Genomic DNA, 19,205 nt, shown 5'->3' on the forward strand with positions numbered 1-19,205 from the left:
AGCTACCAAAAGCAGATTCTTTCAATCACGTGCTGGCTTTCCCAATTTGTCTGCTTGTGCATAATATGTTACTCCAATATAATTATAAATCAAGGAGATAACCAAAAGCAAAATTCTATGAAGAATACATTCCAGGCAAACTTCTCCTCATTTGACCCATGCCTGTTACTCCTTTCTCACTAAGTAACACAAATTGCATAGTTTGCCACATTTGCTATAGTTTCATGTCAATTTACCTTCATATTTGCAAGTGCATTGTCATAGTGATTTCAGAACACACATAGAAATGGGCACAGTTTAGCAGAAGCACCTTCGGCAATTGATTGTTATGTTCAATGGACTTTGATTGTAAAACAGCATTCTGGTTAATTCTTCGCAATAGCCTACACCTCAAAGATAAAGCTCAAAAGCATCTTGCACACATGCAGAAGGTCCTTGTGCAGATGTGGCAAGTAACTTCTGAAACTGATTGCAATCTTCAATGGACATTGATTGTAAAATAGCAATCTCGCAAAACCCGATGGGAAAAAACTCAAAAAGAAAATTCTTGTGCTGATGTGTTAAATGCATTCTGCAAACTAATTGGGATCTTCAATACACATCGCCAGAAAACCAGCAATCTCGTCAAACATTTGTGAAAGTCGATAAGACAACGATCTACAGACATATCCCGCAGAACAGCAATGTTCCTCATGGCACTTCACCTTTCCTAGATGTAATATTCCTGTGCTCCTTGCATGACCAAGACTCTATGGAAAACAGCATATCAAAACCCATCAAAGTTATAAGGAACTCTGTGCCCCTGCTGTCATTTAAAATATGACTTTCTTACTGTTATGTTGAAAACGTGGTTGTTCAAAAAATAATGTAGACAAACCTATTCAAAAAGTTCACGGTGAAATTTTCTGCTGCCTAGCAAAATCATGAAATGGAGAAAACTCTAAGTTTTGTCTCATGCACTGTGTAAGCGCAATCAGCATGGGGGGCTCGTTGGTCTAGGGGTATGATTCTCGCTTAGGGTGCGAGAGGTCCCGGGTTCAAATCCCGGACGAGCCCATATGCAGGGAAGCTACCAAAAGCAGATTCTTTCAATCACGTGCTGGCTTTCCCAATTTGTCTGCTTGTGCATAATATGTTACTCCAATATAATTATAAATCAAGGAGATAACCAAAAGCAAAATTCTATGAAGAATACATTCCAGGCAAACTTCTCCTCATTTGACCCATGCCTGTTACTCCTTTCTCACTAAGTAACACAAATGGCATAGTTTGCCACATTTGCTTTAGTTTCATGTCAATTTACCTTCATATTTGCAATTGCATTGTCATAGTGATTTCAGAACACACATAGAAATGGGCACAGTTTAGCAGAAGCACCTTCGGCAATTGATTGTTATGTTCAATGGACTTTGATTGTAAAACAGCATTCTGGTTAATTCTTCGCAATAGCCTACACCTCAAAGATAAAGCTCAAAAGCATCTTGCACACATGCAGAAGGACCTTGTGCAGATGTGGCAAGTAACTTCTGAAACTGATTGAAATCTTCAATGGACATTGATTGTAAAATAGCAATCTCGCAAAACCCGATGGGAAAAAGCTCAAAAAGAAAATTCTTGTACTGATGTGTTAAATGCATTCTGCAAACTAATTGGGATCTTCAATACACTTCGCCAGAAAACCAGCAATCTCGTCAAACATTTGTGAAAGTCGATAAGACAACGATCTACAGATATATCCCGCAGAACAGCAATGTACCTCATGGCACTTCACCTTTCCTAGATGTAATATTCCTGTGCTCCTTGCATGACCAAGACTCTATGGAAAACAGCATATCAAAACCCATCAAAGTTATAAGGAACTCTGTGCCCCTGCTGTCATTTAAAATATGACTTTCTTACTGTTATGTTGAAAACGTGGTTGTTCAAAAAATAATGTAGACAAACCTATTCAAAAAGTTCACGGTGAAATTTTCTGCTGCCTAGCAAAATCATGAAATGGAGAAAACTCTAAGTTTTGTCTCATGCACTGTGTAAGCGCAATCAGCATGGGGGGCTCGTTGGTCTAGGGGTATGATTCTCGCTTAGGGTGCGAGAGGTCCCGGGTTCAAATCCCGGACGAGCCCATATGCAGGGAAGCTACCAAAAGCAGATTCTTTCAATCACGTGCTGGCTTTCCCAATTTGTCTGCTTGTGCATAATATGTTACTCCAATATAATTATAAATCAAGGAGATAACCAAAAGCAAAATTCTATGAAGAATACATTCCAGGCAAACTTCTCCTCATTTGACCCATGCCTGTTACTCCTTTCTCACTAAGTAACACAAATGGCATAGTTTGCCACATTTGCTTTAGTTTCATGTCAATTTACCTTCATATTTGCAAATGCATTGTCATAGTGATTTCAGAACACACATAGAAATGGGCACAGTTTAGCAGAAGCACCTTCGGCAATTGATTGTTATGTTCAATGGACTTTGATTGTAAAACAGCATTCTGGTTAATTCTTCGCAATAGCCTACACCTCAAAGATAAAGCTCAAAAGCATCTTGCACACATGCAGAAGGACCTTGTGCAGATGTGGCAAGTAACTTCTGAAACTGATTGCAATCTTCAATGGACATTGATTGTAAAATAGGAATCTCGCAAAACCCGATGGGAAAAAGCTCAAAAAGAAAATTCTTGTGCTGATGTGTTAAATGCATTCTGCAAACTAATTGGGATCTTCAATACACATCGCCAGAAAACCAGCAATCTCGTCAAACATTTGTGAAAGTCGATAAGACAACGATCTACAGATATATCCCGCAGAACAGCAATGTACCTCATGGCACTTCACCTTTCCTAGATGTAATATTCCTGTGCTCCTTGCATGACCAAGACTCTATGGAAAACAGCATATCAAAACCCATCAAAGTTATAAGGAACTCTGTGCCCCTGCTGTCATTTAAAATATGACTTTCTTACTGTTATGTTGAAAACGTGGTTGTTCAAAAAATAATGTAGACAAACCTATTCAAAAAGTTCACGGTGAAATTTTCTGCTGCCTAGCAAAATCATGAAATGGAGAAAACTCTAAGTTTTGTCTCATGCACTGTGTAAGCGCAATCAGCATGGGGGGCTCGTTGGTCTAGGGGTATGATTCTCGCTTAGGGTGGGAAAGCTCCCGGGTTCAAATCCCAGACGAGCCCATATGCAGGGAAGCTACCAAAAGCAGATTCTTTCAATCACATGCTGGCTTTCCCAATTTGTCTGCTTGTGCATAATATGTTACTCCAATATAATTATAAATCAAGGAGATAACCAAAAGCATAATTCTATGAAGAATACAATCCAGGTAAACTTCTCCTCATTTGACCCATGCCTGTTACTCCTTTCTCACTAAGTAACACAAATTGCATAGTTTGCCACATTTGCTTTAGTTTCATGTCAATTTACCTTCATATTTGCAAGTGCATTGTCATAGTGATTTCAGAACACACATAGAAATGGGCACAGTTTAGCAGAAGCACCTTCGGCAATTGATTGTTATGTTCAATGGACTTTGATTGTAAAACAGCATTCTGGTTAATTCTTCGCAATAGCCTACACCTCAAAGATAAAGCTCAAAAGCATCTTGCACACATGCAGAAGGACCTTGTGCAGATGTGGCAAGTAACTTCTGAAACTGATTGCAATCTTCAATGGACATTGATTGTAAAATAGCAATCTCGCAAAACCCGATAGGAAAAAGCTCAAAAAGAAAATTCTTGTGCTGATGTGTTAAATGCATTCTGCAAACTAATTGGGATCTTCAATACACATCGCCAGAAAACCAGCAATCTCGTCAAACATTTGTGAAAGTCGATAAGACAACGATCTACAGACATATCCCGCAGAACAGCAATGTTCCTTATGGCACTTCACCTTTCCTAGATGTAATATTCCTGTGCTCCTTGCATGACCAAGACTCTATGGAAAACAGCATATCAAAACCCATCAAAGTTATAAGGAACTCTGTGCCCCTGCTGTCATTTAAAATATGACTTTCTTACTGTTATGTTGAAAACGTGGTTGTTCAAAAAATAATGTAGACAAACCTATTCAAAAAGTTCATGGTGAAATTTTCTGCTGCCTAGCAAAATCATGAAATGGAGAAAACTCTAAGTTTTGTCTCATGCACTGTGTAAGCGCAATCAGCATGGGGGGCTCGTTGGTCTAGGGTTATGATTCTCGCTTAGGGTGCAAGAGGTCCCGGGTTCAAATCCCGGACAAGCCCATATGCAGTGAAGCTACCAAAAGCAGATTCTTTCAATCACATGCTGGCTTTTCCAATTTGTCTGCATGTGCATAATATGTTACTCCAATATAATTATAAATCAAGGAGATAACCAAAAGCAAAATTCTATGAAGAATACATTCCAGGCAAACTTCTCCTCATTTGACCCATGCCTGTTACTCCTTTCTCACTAAGTAACACAAATTGCATAGTTTGCCACATTTGCTATAGTTTCATGTCAATTTACCTTCATATTTGCAAGTGCATTGTCATAGTGATTTCAGAACACACATAGAAATGGGCACAGTTTAGCAGAAGCACCTTCGGCAATTGATTGTTATGTTCAATGGACTTTGATTGTAAAACAGCATTCTGGTTAATTCTTCGCAATAGCCTACACCTCAAAGATAAAGCTCAAAAGCATCTTGCACACATGCAGAAGGTCCTTGTGCAGATGTGGCAAGTAACTTCTGAAACTGATTGCAATCTTCAATGGACATTGATTGTAAAATAGCAATCTCGCAAAACCCGATGGGAAAAAACTCAAAAAGAAAATTCTTGTGCTGATGTGTTAAATGCATTCTGCAAACTAATTGGGATCTTCAATACACATCGCCAGAAAACCAGCAATCTCGTCAAACATTTGTGAAAGTCGATAAGACAACGATCTACAGACATATCCCGCAGAACAGCAATGTTCCTCATGGCACTTCACCTTTCCTAGATGTAATATTCCTGTGCTCCTTGCATGACCAAGACTCTATGGAAAACAGCATATCAAAACCCATCAAAGTTATAAGGAACTCTGTGCCCCTGCTGTCATTTAAAATATGACTTTCTTACTGTTATGTTGAAAACGTGGTTGTTCAAAAAATAATGTAGACAAACCTATTCAAAAAGTTCACGGTGAAATTTTCTGCTGCCTAGCAAAATCATGAAATGGAGAAAACTCTAAGTTTTGTCTCATGCACTGTGTAAGCGCAATCAGCATGGGGGGCTCGTTGGTCTAGGGGTATGATTCTCGCTTAGGGTGCGAGAGGTCCCGGGTTCAAATCCCGGACGAGCCCATATGCAGGGAAGCTACCAAAAGCAGATTCTTTCAATCACGTGCTGGCTTTCCCAATTTGTCTGCTTGTGCATAATATGTTACTCCAATATAATTATAAATCAAGGAGATAACCAAAAGCAAAATTCTATGAAGAATACATTCCAGGCAAACTTCTCCTCATTTGACCCATGCCTGTTACTCCTTTCTCACTAAGTAACACAAATGGCATAGTTTGCCACATTTGCTTTAGTTTCATGTCAATTTACCTTCATATTTGCAATTGCATTGTCATAGTGATTTCAGAACACACATAGAAATGGGCACAGTTTAGCAGAAGCACCTTCGGCAATTGATTGTTATGTTCAATGGACTTTGATTGTAAAACAGCATTCTGGTTAATTCTTCGCAATAGCCTACACCTCAAAGATAAAGCTCAAAAGCATCTTGCACACATGCAGAAGGACCTTGTGCAGATGTGGCAAGTAACTTCTGAAACTGATTGAAATCTTCAATGGACATTGATTGTAAAATAGCAATCTCGCAAAACCCGATGGGAAAAAGCTCAAAAAGAAAATTCTTGTACTGATGTGTTAAATGCATTCTGCAAACTAATTGGGATCTTCAATACACATCGCCAGAAAACCAGCAATCTCGTCAAACATTTGTGAAAGTCGATAAGACAACGATCTACAGATATATCCCGCAGAACAGCAATGTACCTCATGGCACTTCACCTTTCCTAGATGTAATATTCCTGTGCTCCTTGCATGACCAAGACTCTATGGAAAACAGCATATCAAAACCCATCAAAGTTATAAGGAACTCTGTGCCCCTGCTGTCATTTAAAATATGACTTTCTTACTGTTATGCTGAAAACGTGGTTGTTCAAAAAATAATGTAGACAAACCTATTCAAAAAGTTCACGGTGAAATTTTCTGCTGCCTAGCAAAATCATGAAATGGAGAAAACTCTAAGTTTTGTCTCATGCACTGTGTAAGCGCAATCAGCATGGGGGGCTCGTTGGTCTAGGGGTATGATTCTCGCTTAGGGTGCGAGAGGTCCCGGGTTCAAATCCCGGACGAGCCCATATGCAGGGAAGCTACCAAAAGCAGATTCTTTCAATCACGTGCTGGCTTTCCCAATTTGTCTGCTTGTGCATAATATGTTACTCCAATATAATTATAAATCAAGGAGATAACCAAAAGCAAAATTCTATGAAGAATACATTCCAGGCAAACTTCTCCTCATTTGACCCATGCCTGTTACTCCTTTCTCACTAAGTAACACAAATGGCATAGTTTGCCACATTTGCTTTAGTTTCATGTCAATTTACCTTCATATTTGCAAATGCATTGTCATAGTGATTTCAGAACACACATAGAAATGGGCACAGTTTAGCAGAAGCACCTTCGGCAATTGATTGTTATGTTCAATGGACTTTGATTGTAAAACAGCATTCTGGTTAATTCTTCGCAATAGCCTACACCTCAAAGATAAAGCTCAAAAGCATCTTGCACACATGCAGAAGGACCTTGTGCAGATGTGGCAAGTAACTTCTGAAACTGATTGCAATCTTCAATGGACATTGATTGTAAAATAGGAATCTCGCAAAACCCGATGGGAAAAAGCTCAAAAAGAAAATTCTTGTGCTGATGTGTTAAATGCATTCTGCAAACTAATTGGGATCTTCAATACACATCGCCAGAAAACCAGCAATCTCGTCAAACATTTGTGAAAGTCGATAAGACAACGATCTACAGATATATCCCGCAGAACAGCAATGTACCTCATGGCACTTCACCTTTCCTAGATGTAATATTCCTGTGCTCCTTGCATGACCAAGACTCTATGGAAAACAGCATATCAAAACCCATCAAAGTTATAAGGAACTCTGTGCCCCTGCTGTCATTTAAAATATGACTTTCTTACTGTTATGTTGAAAACGTGGTTGTTCAAAAAATAATGTAGACAAACCTATTCAAAAAGTTCACGGTGAAATTTTCTGCTGCCTAGCAAAATCATGAAATGGAGAAAACTCTAAGTTTTGTCTCATGCACTGTGTAAGCGCAATCAGCATGGGGGGCTCGTTGGTCTAGGGGTATGATTCTCGCTTAGGGTGGGAAAGCTCCCGGGTTCAAATCCCAGACGAGCCCATATGCAGGGAAGCTACCAAAAGCAGATTCTTTCAATCACATGCTGGCTTTCCCAATTTGTCTGCTTGTGCATAATATGTTACTCCAATATAATTATAAATCAAGGAGATAACCAAAAGCATAATTCTATGAAGAATACAATCCAGGTAAACTTCTCCTCATTTGACCCATGCCTGTTACTCCTTTCTCACTAAGTAACACAAATTGCATAGTTTGCCACATTTGCTTTAGTTTCATGTCAATTTACCTTCATATTTGCAAGTGCATTGTCATAGTGATTTCAGAACACACATAGAAATGGGCACAGTTTAGCAGAAGCACCTTCGGCAATTGATTGTTATGTTCAATGGACTTTGATTGTAAAACAGCATTCTGGTTAATTCTTCGCAATAGCCTACACCTCAAAGATAAAGCTCAAAAGCATCTTGCACACATGCAGAAGGACCTTGTGCAGATGTGGCAAGTAACTTCTGAAACTGATTGCAATCTTCAATGGACATTGATTGTAAAATAGCAATCTCGCAAAACCCGATAGGAAAAAGCTCAAAAAGAAAATTCTTGTGCTGATGTGTTAAATGCATTCTGCAAACTAATTGGGATCTTCAATACACATCGCCAGAAAACCAGCAATCTCGTCAAACATTTGTGAAAGTCGATAAGACAACGATCTACAGACATATCCCGCAGAACAGCAATGTTCCTTATGGCACTTCACCTTTCCTAGATGTAATATTCCTGTGCTCCTTGCATGACCAAGACTCTATGGAAAACAGCATATCAAAACCCATCAAAGTTATAAGGAACTCTGTGCCCCTGCTGTCATTTAAAATATGACTTTCTTACTGTTATGTTGAAAACGTGGTTGTTCAAAAAATAATGTAGACAAACCTATTCAAAAAGTTCATGGTGAAATTTTCTGCTGCCTAGCAAAATCATGAAATGGAGAAAACTCTAAGTTTTGTCTCATGCACTGTGTAAGCGCAATCAGCATGGGGGGCTCGTTGGTCTAGGGTTATGATTCTCGCTTAGGGTGCAAGAGGTCCCGGGTTCAAATCCCGGACAAGCCCATATGCAGTGAAGCTACCAAAAGCAGATTCTTTCAATCACATGCTGGCTTTTCCAATTTGTCTGCATGTGCATAATATGTTAGTCCAATATAATTATAAATCAAGGAGATAACCAAAAGCAAAATTCTATGAAGAATACAATCCAGGCAAACTTCTCCTCATTTGACCCATGCCTGTTACTCCTTTCTCACTAAGTAACAGAAATTGCATAGTTTGCCACATTTGCTTTAGTTTCATGTCAATTTACCTTCATATTTGCAAGTGCATTGTCATAGTGATTTCAGAACACACATAGAAATGGGCAGAGTTTAGCAGAAGCACCTTCGGCAATTGATTGTTATCTTCAATGGACTTTGATTGTAAAACAGCATTCTGGTTAATTCTTCGCAATAGCCTACACCTCAAAGATAAACCTCAAAAGCATCTTGCACACATGCGGAAGGACCTTGTGCAGATGTGGCAAGTAACTTCTGAAACTGATTGCAATCTTCAATGGACATTGATTGTAAAATAGCAATCTCGCAAAACCCGATAGGAAAAAGCTCAAAAAGAAAATTCTTGTGCTGATGTGTTAAATGCATTCTGCAAACTAATTGGGATCTTCAATACACATCGCCAGAAAACCAGCAATCTCATCAAACATTTGTGAAAGTCGATAAGACAACGATCTACAGACATATCCCGCAGAACAGCAATGTTCCTTATGGCACTTCACCTTTCCTAGATGTAATATTCCTGTGCTCCTTGCATGACCAAGACTCTATGGAAAACAGCATATCAAAACCCATCAAAGTTATAAGGAACTCTGTGCCCCTGCTGTCATTTAAAATATGACTTTCTTACTGTTATGTTGAAAACGTGGTTGTTCAAAAAATAATGTAGACAAACCTATTCAAAAAGTTCACGGTGAAATTTTCTGCTGCCTAGCAAAATCATGAAATGGAGAAAACTCTAAGTTTTGTCTCATGCACTGTGTAAGCGCAATCAGCATGGGGGGCTCGTTGGTCTCGGGGTATGATTCTTGCTTAGGGTGCGAGAGGTCCCGGGTTCAAATCCCAGACGAGCCCATATGCAGGGAAGCTACCAAAAGCAGATTCTTTCAATCACATGCTGGCTTTCCCAATTTGTCTGCTTGTGCATAATATGTTAGTCCAATATAATTATAAATCAAGGAGATAACCAAAAGCAAAATTCTATGAAGAATACATTCCAGGCAAACTTCTCCTCATTTGACCCATGCCTGTTACTCCTTTCTCACTAAGTAACACAAATGGCATAGTTTGCCACATTTGCTTTAGTTTCATGTCAATTTACCTTCATATTTGCAAGTGCATTGTCATAGTGATTTCAGAACACACATAGAAATGGGCAGAGTTTAGCAGAAGCACCTTCGGCAATTGATTGTTATCTTCAATGGACTTTGATTGTAAAACAGCATTCTGGTTAATTCTTCGCAATAGCCTACACCTCAAAGATAAACCTCAAAAGCATCTTGCACACATGCGGAAGGACCTTGTGCAGATGTGGCAAGTAACTTCTGAAACTGATTGCAATCTTCAATGGACATTGATTGTAAAATAGCAATCTCGCAAAACCCGATAGGAAAAAGCTCAAAAAGAAAATTCTTGTGCTGATGTGTTAAATGCATTCTGCAAACTAATTGGGATCTTCAATACACATCGCCAGAAAACCAGCAATCTCATCAAACATTTGTGAAAGTCGATAAGACAACGATCTACAGACATATCCCGCAGAACAGCAATGTTCCTTATGGCACTTCACCTTTCCTAGATGTAATATTCCTGTGCTCCTTGCATGACCAAGACTCTATGGAAAACAGCATATCAAAACCCATCAAAGTTATAAGGAACTCTGTGCCCCTGCTGTCATTTAAAATATGACTTTCTTACTGTTATGTTGAAAACGTGGTTGTTCAAAAAATAATGTAGACAAACCTATTCAAAAAGTTCACGGTGAAATTTTCTGCTGCCTAGCAAAATCATGAAATGGAGAAAACTCTAAGTTTTGTCTCATGCACTGTGTAAGCGCAATCAGCATGGGGGGCTCGTTGGTCTCGGGGTATGATTCTCGCTTAGGGTGCGAGAGGTCCCGGGTTCAAATCCCAGACGAGCCCATATGCAGGGAAGCTACCAAAAGCAGATTCTTTCAATCACATGCTGGCTTTCCCAATTTGTCTGCTTGTGCATAATATGTTAGTCCAATATAATTATAAATCAAGGAGATAACCAAAAGCAAAATTCTATGAAGAATACATTCCAGGCAAACTTCTCCTCATTTGACCCATGCCTGTTACTCCTTTCTCACTAAGTAACACAAATGGCATAGTTTGCCACATTTGCTTTAGTTTCATGTCAATTTACCTTCATATTTGCAAGTGCATTGTCATAGTTATTTCAGAACACACATAGAAATGGGCAGAGTTTAGCAGAAGCACCTTCGGCAATTGATTGTTATGTTCAATGGACTTTGATTGTAAAACAGCATTCTGGTTAATTCTTCGCAATAGCCTACACCTCAAAGATAAAGCTCAAAAGCATCTTGCACACATGCAGAAGGACCTTGTGCAGATGTGGCAAGTAACTTCTGAAACTGATTGCAATCTTCAATGGACATTGATTGTAAAATAGCAATCTCGCAAAACCCGATAGGAAAAATCTCAAAAAGAAAATTCTTGTGCTGATGTGTTAAATGCATTCTGCAAACTAATTGGGATCTTCAATACACATCGCCAGAAAACCAGCAATCTCATCAAACATTTGTGAAAGTCGATAAGACAACGATCTACAGACATATCCCGCAGAACAGCAATGTTCCTTATGGCACTTCACCTTTCCTAGATGTAATATTCCTGTGCTCCTTGCATGACCAAGACTCTATGGAAAACAGCATATCAAAACCCATCAAAGTTATAAGGAACTCTGTGCCCCTGCTGTCATTTAAAATATGACTTTCTTACTGTTATGTTGAAAACGTGGTTGTTCAAAAAATAATGTAGACAAACCTATTCAAAAAGTTCATGGTGAAATTTTCTGCTGCCTAGCAAAATCATGAAATGGAGAAAACTCTAAGTTTTGTCTCATGCACTGTGTAAGCGCAATCAGCATGGGGGGCTCGTTGGTCTAGGGTTATGATTCTCGCTTAGGGTGCAAGAGGTCCCGGGTTCAAATCCCAGACAAGCCCATATGCAGTGAAGCTACCAAAAGCAGATTCTTTCAATCACATGCTGGCTTTTCCAATTTGTCTGCATGTGCATAATATGTTAGTCCAATATAATTATAAATCAAGGAGATAACCAAAAGCAAAATTCTATGAAGAATACAATCCAGGCAAACTTCTCCTCATTTGACCCATGCCTGTTACTCCTTTCTCACTAAGTAACAGAAATTGCATAGTTTGCCACATTTGCTTTAGTTTCATGTCAATTTACCTTCATATTTGCAAGTGCATTGTCATAGTGATTTCAGAACACACATAGAAATGGGCACAGTTTAGCAGAAGCACCTTCGGCAATTGATTGTTATGTTCAATGGACTTTGATTGTAAAACAGCATTCTGGTTAATTCTTCGCAATAGCCTACACCTCAAAGATAAAGCTCAAAAGCATCTTGCACACATGCAGAAGGTCCTTGTGCAGATGTGGCAAGTAACTTCTGAAACTGATTGCAATCTTCAATGGACATTGATTGTAAAATAGCAATCTCGCAAAACCCGATGGGAAAAAACTCAAAAAGAAAATTCTTGTGCTGATGTGTTAAATGCATTCTGCAAACTAATTGGGATCTTCAATACACATCGCCAGAAAACCAGCAATCTCGTCAAACATTTGTGAAAGTCGATAAGACAACGATCTACAGACATATCCCGCAGAACAGCAATGTTCCTCATGGCACTTCACCTTTCCTAGATGTAATATTCCTGTGCTCCTTGCATGACCAAGACTCTATGGAAAACAGCATATCAAAACCCATCAAAGTTATAAGGAACTCTGTGCCCCTGCTGTCATTTAAAATATGACTTTCTTACTGTTATGTTGAAAACGTGGTTGTTCAAAAAATAATGTAGACAAACCTATTCAAAAAGTTCACGGTGAAATTTTCTGCTGCCTAGCAAAATCATGAAATGGAGAAAACTCTAAGTTTTGTCTCATGCACTGTGTAAGCGCAATCAGCATGGGGGGCTCGTTGGTCTAGGGGTATGATTCTCGCTTAGGGTGCGAGAGGTCCCGGGTTCAAATCCCGGACGAGCCCATATGCAGGGAAGCTACCAAAAGCAGATTCTTTCAATCACGTGCTGGCTTTCCCAATTTGTCTGCTTGTGCATAATATGTTACTCCAATATAATTATAAATCAAGGAGATAACCAAAAGCATAATTCTATGAAGAATACAATCCAGGCAAACTTCTCCTCATTTGACCCATGCCTGTTACTCCTTTCTCACTAATTAACACAAATGGCATAGTTTGCCACATTTGCTTTAGTTTCATGTCAATTTACCTTCATATTTGCAATTGCATTGTCATAGTGATTTCAGAACACACATAGAAATGGGCAGAGTTTAGCAGAAGCACCTTCGGCAATTGATTGTTATCTTCAATGGACTTTGATTGTAAAACAGCATTCTGGTTAATTCTTCGCAATAGCCTACACCTCAAAGATAAACCTCAAAAGCATCTTGCACACATGCGGAAGGACCTTGTGCAGATGTGGCTAGTAACTTCTGAAACTGATTGCAATCTTCAATGGACATTGATTGTAAAATAGCAATCTCGCAAAACCCGATAGGAAAAAGCTCAAAAAGAAAATTCTTGTGCTGATGTGTTAAATGCATTCTGCAAACTAATTGGGATCTTCAATACACATCGCCAGAAAACCAGCAATCTCATCAAACATTTGTGAAAGTCGATAAGACAACGATCTACAGACATATCCCGCAGAACAGCAATGTTCCTTATGGCACTTCACCTTTCCTAGATGTAATATTCCTGTGCTCCTTGCATGACCAAGACTCTATGGAAAACAGCATATCAAAACCCATCAAAGTTATAAGGAACTCTGTGCCCCTGCTGTCATTTAAAATATGACTTTCTTACTGTTATGTTGAAAACGTGGTTGTTCAAAAAATAATGTAGACAAACCTATTCAAAAAGTTCACGGTGAAATTTTCTGCTGCCTAGCAAAATCATGAAATGGAGAAAACTCTAAGTTTTGTCTCATGCACTGTGTAAGCGCAATCAGCATGGGGGGCTCGTTGGTCTCGGGGTATGATTCTCGCTTAGGGTGCGAGAGGTCCCGGGTTCAAATCCCAGACGAGCCCATATGCAGGGAAGCTACCAAAAGCAGATTCTTTCAATCACATGCTGGCTTTCCCAATTTGTCTGCTTGTGCATAATATGTTAGTCCAATATAATTATAAATCAAGGAGATAACCAAAAGCAAAATTCTATGAAGAATACATTCCAGGCAAACTTCTCCTCATTTGACCCATGCCTGTTACTCCTTTCTCACTAAGTAACACAAATGGCATAGTTTGCCACATTTGCTTTAGTTTCATGTCAATTTACCTTCATATTTGCAAGTGCATTGTCATAGTTATTTCAGAACACACATAGAAATGGGCAGAGTTTAGCAGAAGCACCTTCGGCAATTGATTGTTATGTTCAATGGACTTTGATTGTAAAACAGCATTCTGGTTAATTCTTCGCAATAGCCTACACCTCAAAGATAAAGCTCAAAAGCATCTTGCACACATGCAGAAGGACCTTGTGCAGATGTGGCAAGTAACTTCTGAAACTGATTGCAATCTTCAATGGACATTGATTGTAAAATAGCAATCTCGCAAAACCCGATAGGAAAAATCTCAAAAAGAAAATTCTTGTGCTGATGTGTTAAATGCATTCTGCAAACTAATTGGGATCTTCAATACACATCGCCAGAAAACCAGCAATCTCATCAAACATTTGTGAAAGTCGATAAGACAACGATCTACAGACATATCCCGCAGAACAGCAATGTTCCTTATGGCACTTCACCTTTCCTAGATGTAATATTCCTGTGCTCCTTGCATGACCAAGACTCTATGGAAAACAGCATATCAAAACCCATCAAAGTTATAAGGAACTCTGTGCCCCTGCTGTCATTTAAAATATGACTTTTTTACTGTTATGTTGAAAACGTGGTTGTTCAAAAAATAATGTAGACAAACCTATTCAAAAAGTTCATGGTGAAATTTTCTGCTGCCTAGCAAAATCATGAAATGGAGAAAACTCTAAGTTTTGTCTCATGCACTGTGTAAGCACAATCAGCATGGGGGGCTCGTTGGTCTAGGGGTATGATTCTCGCTTAGGGTGCGAGAGCTCCCGGGTTCAAATCCCGGACGAGCCCATATGCAGGGAAGCTACCAAAAGCAGATTCTTTCAATCACATGCTGGCTTTCCCAATTTGTCTGCTTGTGCATAATATGTTACTCCAATATAATTATAAATCAAGGAGATAACCAAAAGCAAAATTCTATGAAGAATACAATCCAGGCAAACTTCTCCTCATTTGACTCATGCCTGTTACTCCTTTCTCACTAAGTAACACAAATGGCATAGTTTGCCACATTTGCTTTAGTTTCATGTCAATTTACCTTCATATTTGCAAGTGCATAGTCATAGTGATTTCAGAACACACATAGAAATGGGCACAGTTTAGCAGAAGCACCTTCGGCAATTGATTGTTATATTCAATGGACTTTGATTGTAAAACAGCATTCTGGTTAATTCTTCGCAATAGCCTACACCTCAAAGATAAAGCTCAAAAGCATCTTGCACACATGCAGAAGGACCTTGTGTAGATGTGGCAAGTAACTTCTGAAACTGATTGCAATCTTCAATGGACATTGATTGTAAAAGAGCAATCTCGCAAAACCCGATAGGAAAAAGCTCAAAAAGAAAATTCTTGTGCTGATGTGTTAAATGCATTCTGCAAACTAATTGGGATCTTCAATACACATCGCCAGAAAACCAGCAATCTCGTCAAACATTTGTGGAAGTCGATAAGACAACGCTCTACAGACATATCCCGCAGAACAGCAATGTTCCTCATGGCACTTCACATTTCCTAGATGTAATATTCCTGTGCTCCTTGCATGACCAAGACTCTATGGAAAACAGCATATCAAAACCCATCAAAGTTATAAGGAACTCTGTGCCCCTGCTGTCATTTAAAATATGACTTTCTTACTGTTATGTTGAAAACGTGGTTGTTCAAAAAATAATGTAGACAAACCTATTCAAAAAGTTCATGGTGAAATTTTCTGCTGCCTAGCAAAATCATGAAATGGAGAAAACTCTAAGTTTTGTCTCATGCACTGTGTAAGCGCAACCAGCATGGGGGGCTCGTTGGTCTTGAGGTATGATTCTCGCTTAGGGTGCGAGAGGTCCCGGGTTCAAATCCCGGACAAGCCCATATGCAGGGAAGCTGCCAAAAGCAGATTCTTTCAATCACATGCTGGCTTTCCCAATTTGTCTGCTTGTGCGTAATATGTTACTCCTATATAATTATAAATCAAGGACATAACCAAAAGCAAAATTCTATGAAGAATACAATCCAGGCAAACTTCTCCTCATTTGACCAATGCCTGTTACTCCTTTCTCACTAAGTAACACAAATGGCATAGTTTGCCACATTTGAATTAGTTTCATGTCAATTTACCTTCATATTTGCAAGTGCATTGTCATAGTGATTTCAGAACAGACATAGAAATGGGCACAGTTTAGCAGAAGCACCTTCGGCAATTGATTGTTATCTTCAATGGACATTGATTGTAAAACAGCATTCTGGTTAATTCTTCGCAATAGCTTACACCTCAAAGATAAAGCTCAAAAGCATTTTGCACACATGCAGAAGGACCTTGTGTAGATGTGGCAAGTAACTTCTGAAACTGATTGCAATCTTCAATGGACATTGATTGTAAAAGAGCAATCTCGCAAAACCCGATAGGAAAAAGCTCAAAAAGAAAATTCTTGTGCTGATGTGTTAAATGCATTCTGCAAACTAATTGGGATCTTCAATACTCATCGCCAGAAAACCAGCAATCTCGTCAAACATTTGTGGAAGTCGATAAGACAACGATCTACAGACATATCCCACAGAACAGCAATGTTCCTCATGGCACTTCACCTTTCCTAGATGTAATATTCCTGTGCTCCTTGCATGACCAAGACTCTATGGAAAACAGAATATCAAAACCCATCAAAGTTATAAGGAACTCTGTGCCCCTGCTGTCATTTAAAATATGACTTTCTTACTGTTATGTTGAAAACGTGGTTGTTCAAAAAATAATGTAGACAAACCTATTCAAAAAGTTCATGGTGAAATTTTCTGCTGCCTAGCAAAATCATGAAATGGAGAAAACTCTAAGTTTTGTCTCATGCACTGTGTAAGCGCAATCAGCATGGGGGTCTCGTTGGTCTAGGGGTATGATTCTCGCTTAGGGTGCGAGAGGTCCTGGGTTCAAATCCCGGACGAGCCCATATGCAGGGAAGCTACTAAAAGCAGATTCTTTCAATCACATGCTGGCTTTTACAATTTGTATGCTTATGCATAATATGTTACTCCAATAAATAAATCAAGGAGATAACCAAAAGCAAAATTCTATGAAGAATACAATCCAGGCAAACTTCTCCTCATTTGACCCATGCCTGTTACTCCTTTCTCACTAAGTAACACAAATGGCATAGTTTGCCACATTTGAATTAGTTTCATGTCAATTTACCTTCATATTTGCAAGTGCATTGTCATAGTGATTTCAGAACACACATAGAAATGGGCACAGTTTAGCAGAAGCACCTTCGGCAATTGATTGTTATCTTCAATGGACATTGATTGTAAAACAGCATTCTGGTTAATTCTTCGCAATAGCTTACACCTCAAAGATAAAGCTCAAAAGCATTTTGCACACATGCAGAAGGACCTTGTGTAGATGTGGCAAGTAACTTCTGAAACTGATTGCAATCTTCAATGGACATTGATTGTAAAAGAGCAATCTCGCAAAACCCGATAGGAAAAAGCTCAAAAAGAAAATTCTTGTGCTGATGTGTTAAATGCATTCTGCAAACTAATTGGGATCTTCAATACACATCGCCAGAAAACCAGCAATCTCGTCAAACATTTGTGAAAGTCGATAAGACAACGATCTACAGACATATCCCGCAGAACAGCAATGTTCCTCATGGCACTTCACCTTTCCTAGATGTAATATTCCTGTGCTCCTTGCATGACCAAGACTCTATGGAAAACAGCATATCAAAACCCATCAAAGTTATAAGGAACTCTGTGCCCCTGCTGTCATTTAAAATATGACTTTCTTACTGTTATGTTGAAAATGTGGTTGTTCAAAAAATAATGTAGACAAACCTATTCAAAAAGTTCATGGTGAAATTTTCTGCTGCCTAGCAAAATCATGAAATGGAGAAAACTCTAAGTTTTGTCTCATGCACTGTGTAAGCGCAATCAGCATGGGGGGCTCTTTGGTCTTGGGGTATGATTCTCACTTAGGGTGCGAGAGGTCCCGGGTTCAAATCCCGGACGAGCCCATATGCAGGGAAGCTACCAAAAGCAGATTCTTTCAATCACATGCTGGCTTTCCCAATTTGTCTGCTTGTGCATAATATATTACTCCAATGTAATTATAAATCAAGGAGATAACCAAAAGCAAAATTCTATGAAGAATACAATCCAGGAAAACTTCTCCTCATTTGACCCATGCCTGTTACTCCTTTCTCACTAAGTAACACAAATGGCATAGTTTGCCGCATTTGCTTTAGTTTCATGTCAATTTACCTTCATATTTGCAAGTGCATTGTCATAGTGATTTCAGAACACACATAGAAATGGGCACAGTTTAGCAGAAGCACCTTCGGCAATTGATTGTTATATTCAATGGACTTTGATTGTAAAACAGCATTCTGGTTAATTCTTCGCAATAGCCTACACCTCAAAGATAAAGCTCAAAAGCATCTTGCACACATGCAGAAGGACCTTGTGCAGATGTGGCAAGTAACTTCTGAAACTGATTGCAATCTTCAATGGACATTGATTGTAAAATAGCAATCTCGCAAAACCCGATAGGAATAAGCTCAAAAAGAAAATTCTTGTGCTGATGTGTTAAATGCATTCTGCAAACTAATTGGGATCTTCAATACACATCGCCAGAAAACCAGCAATCTCGTCAAACATTTGTGAAAGTCGATAAGACAACGATCTACAGACATATCCCGCAGAACAGCAATGTTCCTCATGGCACTTCACCTTTCCTAGATGTAATATTCCTGTGCTCCTTGCATGACCAAGACTCTATGGAAAACAGCATATCAAAACCCATCAAAGTTATAAGGAACTCTGTGCCCCTGCTGTCATTTAAAATATGACTTTCTTACTGTTATGTTGAAAACGTGGTTGTTCAAAAAATAATGTAGACAAACCTATTCAAAAAGTTCATGGTGAAATTTTCTGCTGCCTAGCAAAATCATGAAATGGAGAAAACTCTAAGTTTTCTCTCATGCACTGTGTAAGCGCAATCAGCATGGGGGGCTCGTTGGTCTAGGGGTATGATTCTCGCTTAGGGTGCGAGAGGTCCCGGGTTCAAATCCCGGACGAGCCCATATGCAGGGAAGC

The 19,205-nt window shown here is 39.1% G+C and overlaps 8 non-coding genes across 8 annotated transcripts; all 8 read left to right on the forward strand.

Annotated features, from left to right (window-relative positions):
- Window positions 1–984: 984 nt before the first annotated feature.
- Window positions 985–1,056, forward strand: trnap-agg (transfer RNA proline (anticodon AGG)). Its single transcript has one exon. It is a non-coding gene; the product is annotated as a tRNA-Pro (tRNA).
- Window positions 1,057–2,051: 995 nt separating this feature from the next.
- trnap-agg (transfer RNA proline (anticodon AGG)) lies at window positions 2,052–2,123 on the forward strand. Its single transcript has one exon. It is a non-coding gene; the product is annotated as a tRNA-Pro (tRNA).
- A 3,129-nt stretch (window positions 2,124–5,252) lies between these two features.
- Window positions 5,253–5,324, forward strand: trnap-agg (transfer RNA proline (anticodon AGG)). The gene has a single exon. It is a non-coding gene; the product is annotated as a tRNA-Pro (tRNA).
- A 995-nt stretch (window positions 5,325–6,319) lies between these two features.
- On the forward strand, window positions 6,320–6,391 carry trnap-agg (transfer RNA proline (anticodon AGG)). The gene has a single exon. It is a non-coding gene; the product is annotated as a tRNA-Pro (tRNA).
- Window positions 6,392–12,721: 6,330 nt separating this feature from the next.
- trnap-agg (transfer RNA proline (anticodon AGG)) lies at window positions 12,722–12,793 on the forward strand. The gene has a single exon. It is a non-coding gene; the product is annotated as a tRNA-Pro (tRNA).
- A 2,062-nt stretch (window positions 12,794–14,855) lies between these two features.
- trnap-agg (transfer RNA proline (anticodon AGG)) lies at window positions 14,856–14,927 on the forward strand. The gene has a single exon. It is a non-coding gene; the product is annotated as a tRNA-Pro (tRNA).
- A 2,061-nt stretch (window positions 14,928–16,988) lies between these two features.
- Window positions 16,989–17,061, forward strand: trnap-agg (transfer RNA proline (anticodon AGG)). The gene has a single exon. It is a non-coding gene; the product is annotated as a tRNA-Pro (tRNA).
- Window positions 17,062–19,119: 2,058 nt separating this feature from the next.
- Window positions 19,120–19,191, forward strand: trnap-agg (transfer RNA proline (anticodon AGG)). The gene has a single exon. It is a non-coding gene; the product is annotated as a tRNA-Pro (tRNA).
- The last annotated feature ends 14 nt before the right edge of the window (window positions 19,192–19,205 follow it).

Source organism: Brienomyrus brachyistius, unplaced genomic scaffold (genome assembly GCF_023856365.1).
Source record: "Brienomyrus brachyistius isolate T26 unplaced genomic scaffold, BBRACH_0.4 scaffold55, whole genome shotgun sequence".
In the NCBI taxonomy this organism is placed as follows: domain Eukaryota; kingdom Metazoa; phylum Chordata; class Actinopteri; order Osteoglossiformes; family Mormyridae; genus Brienomyrus; species Brienomyrus brachyistius.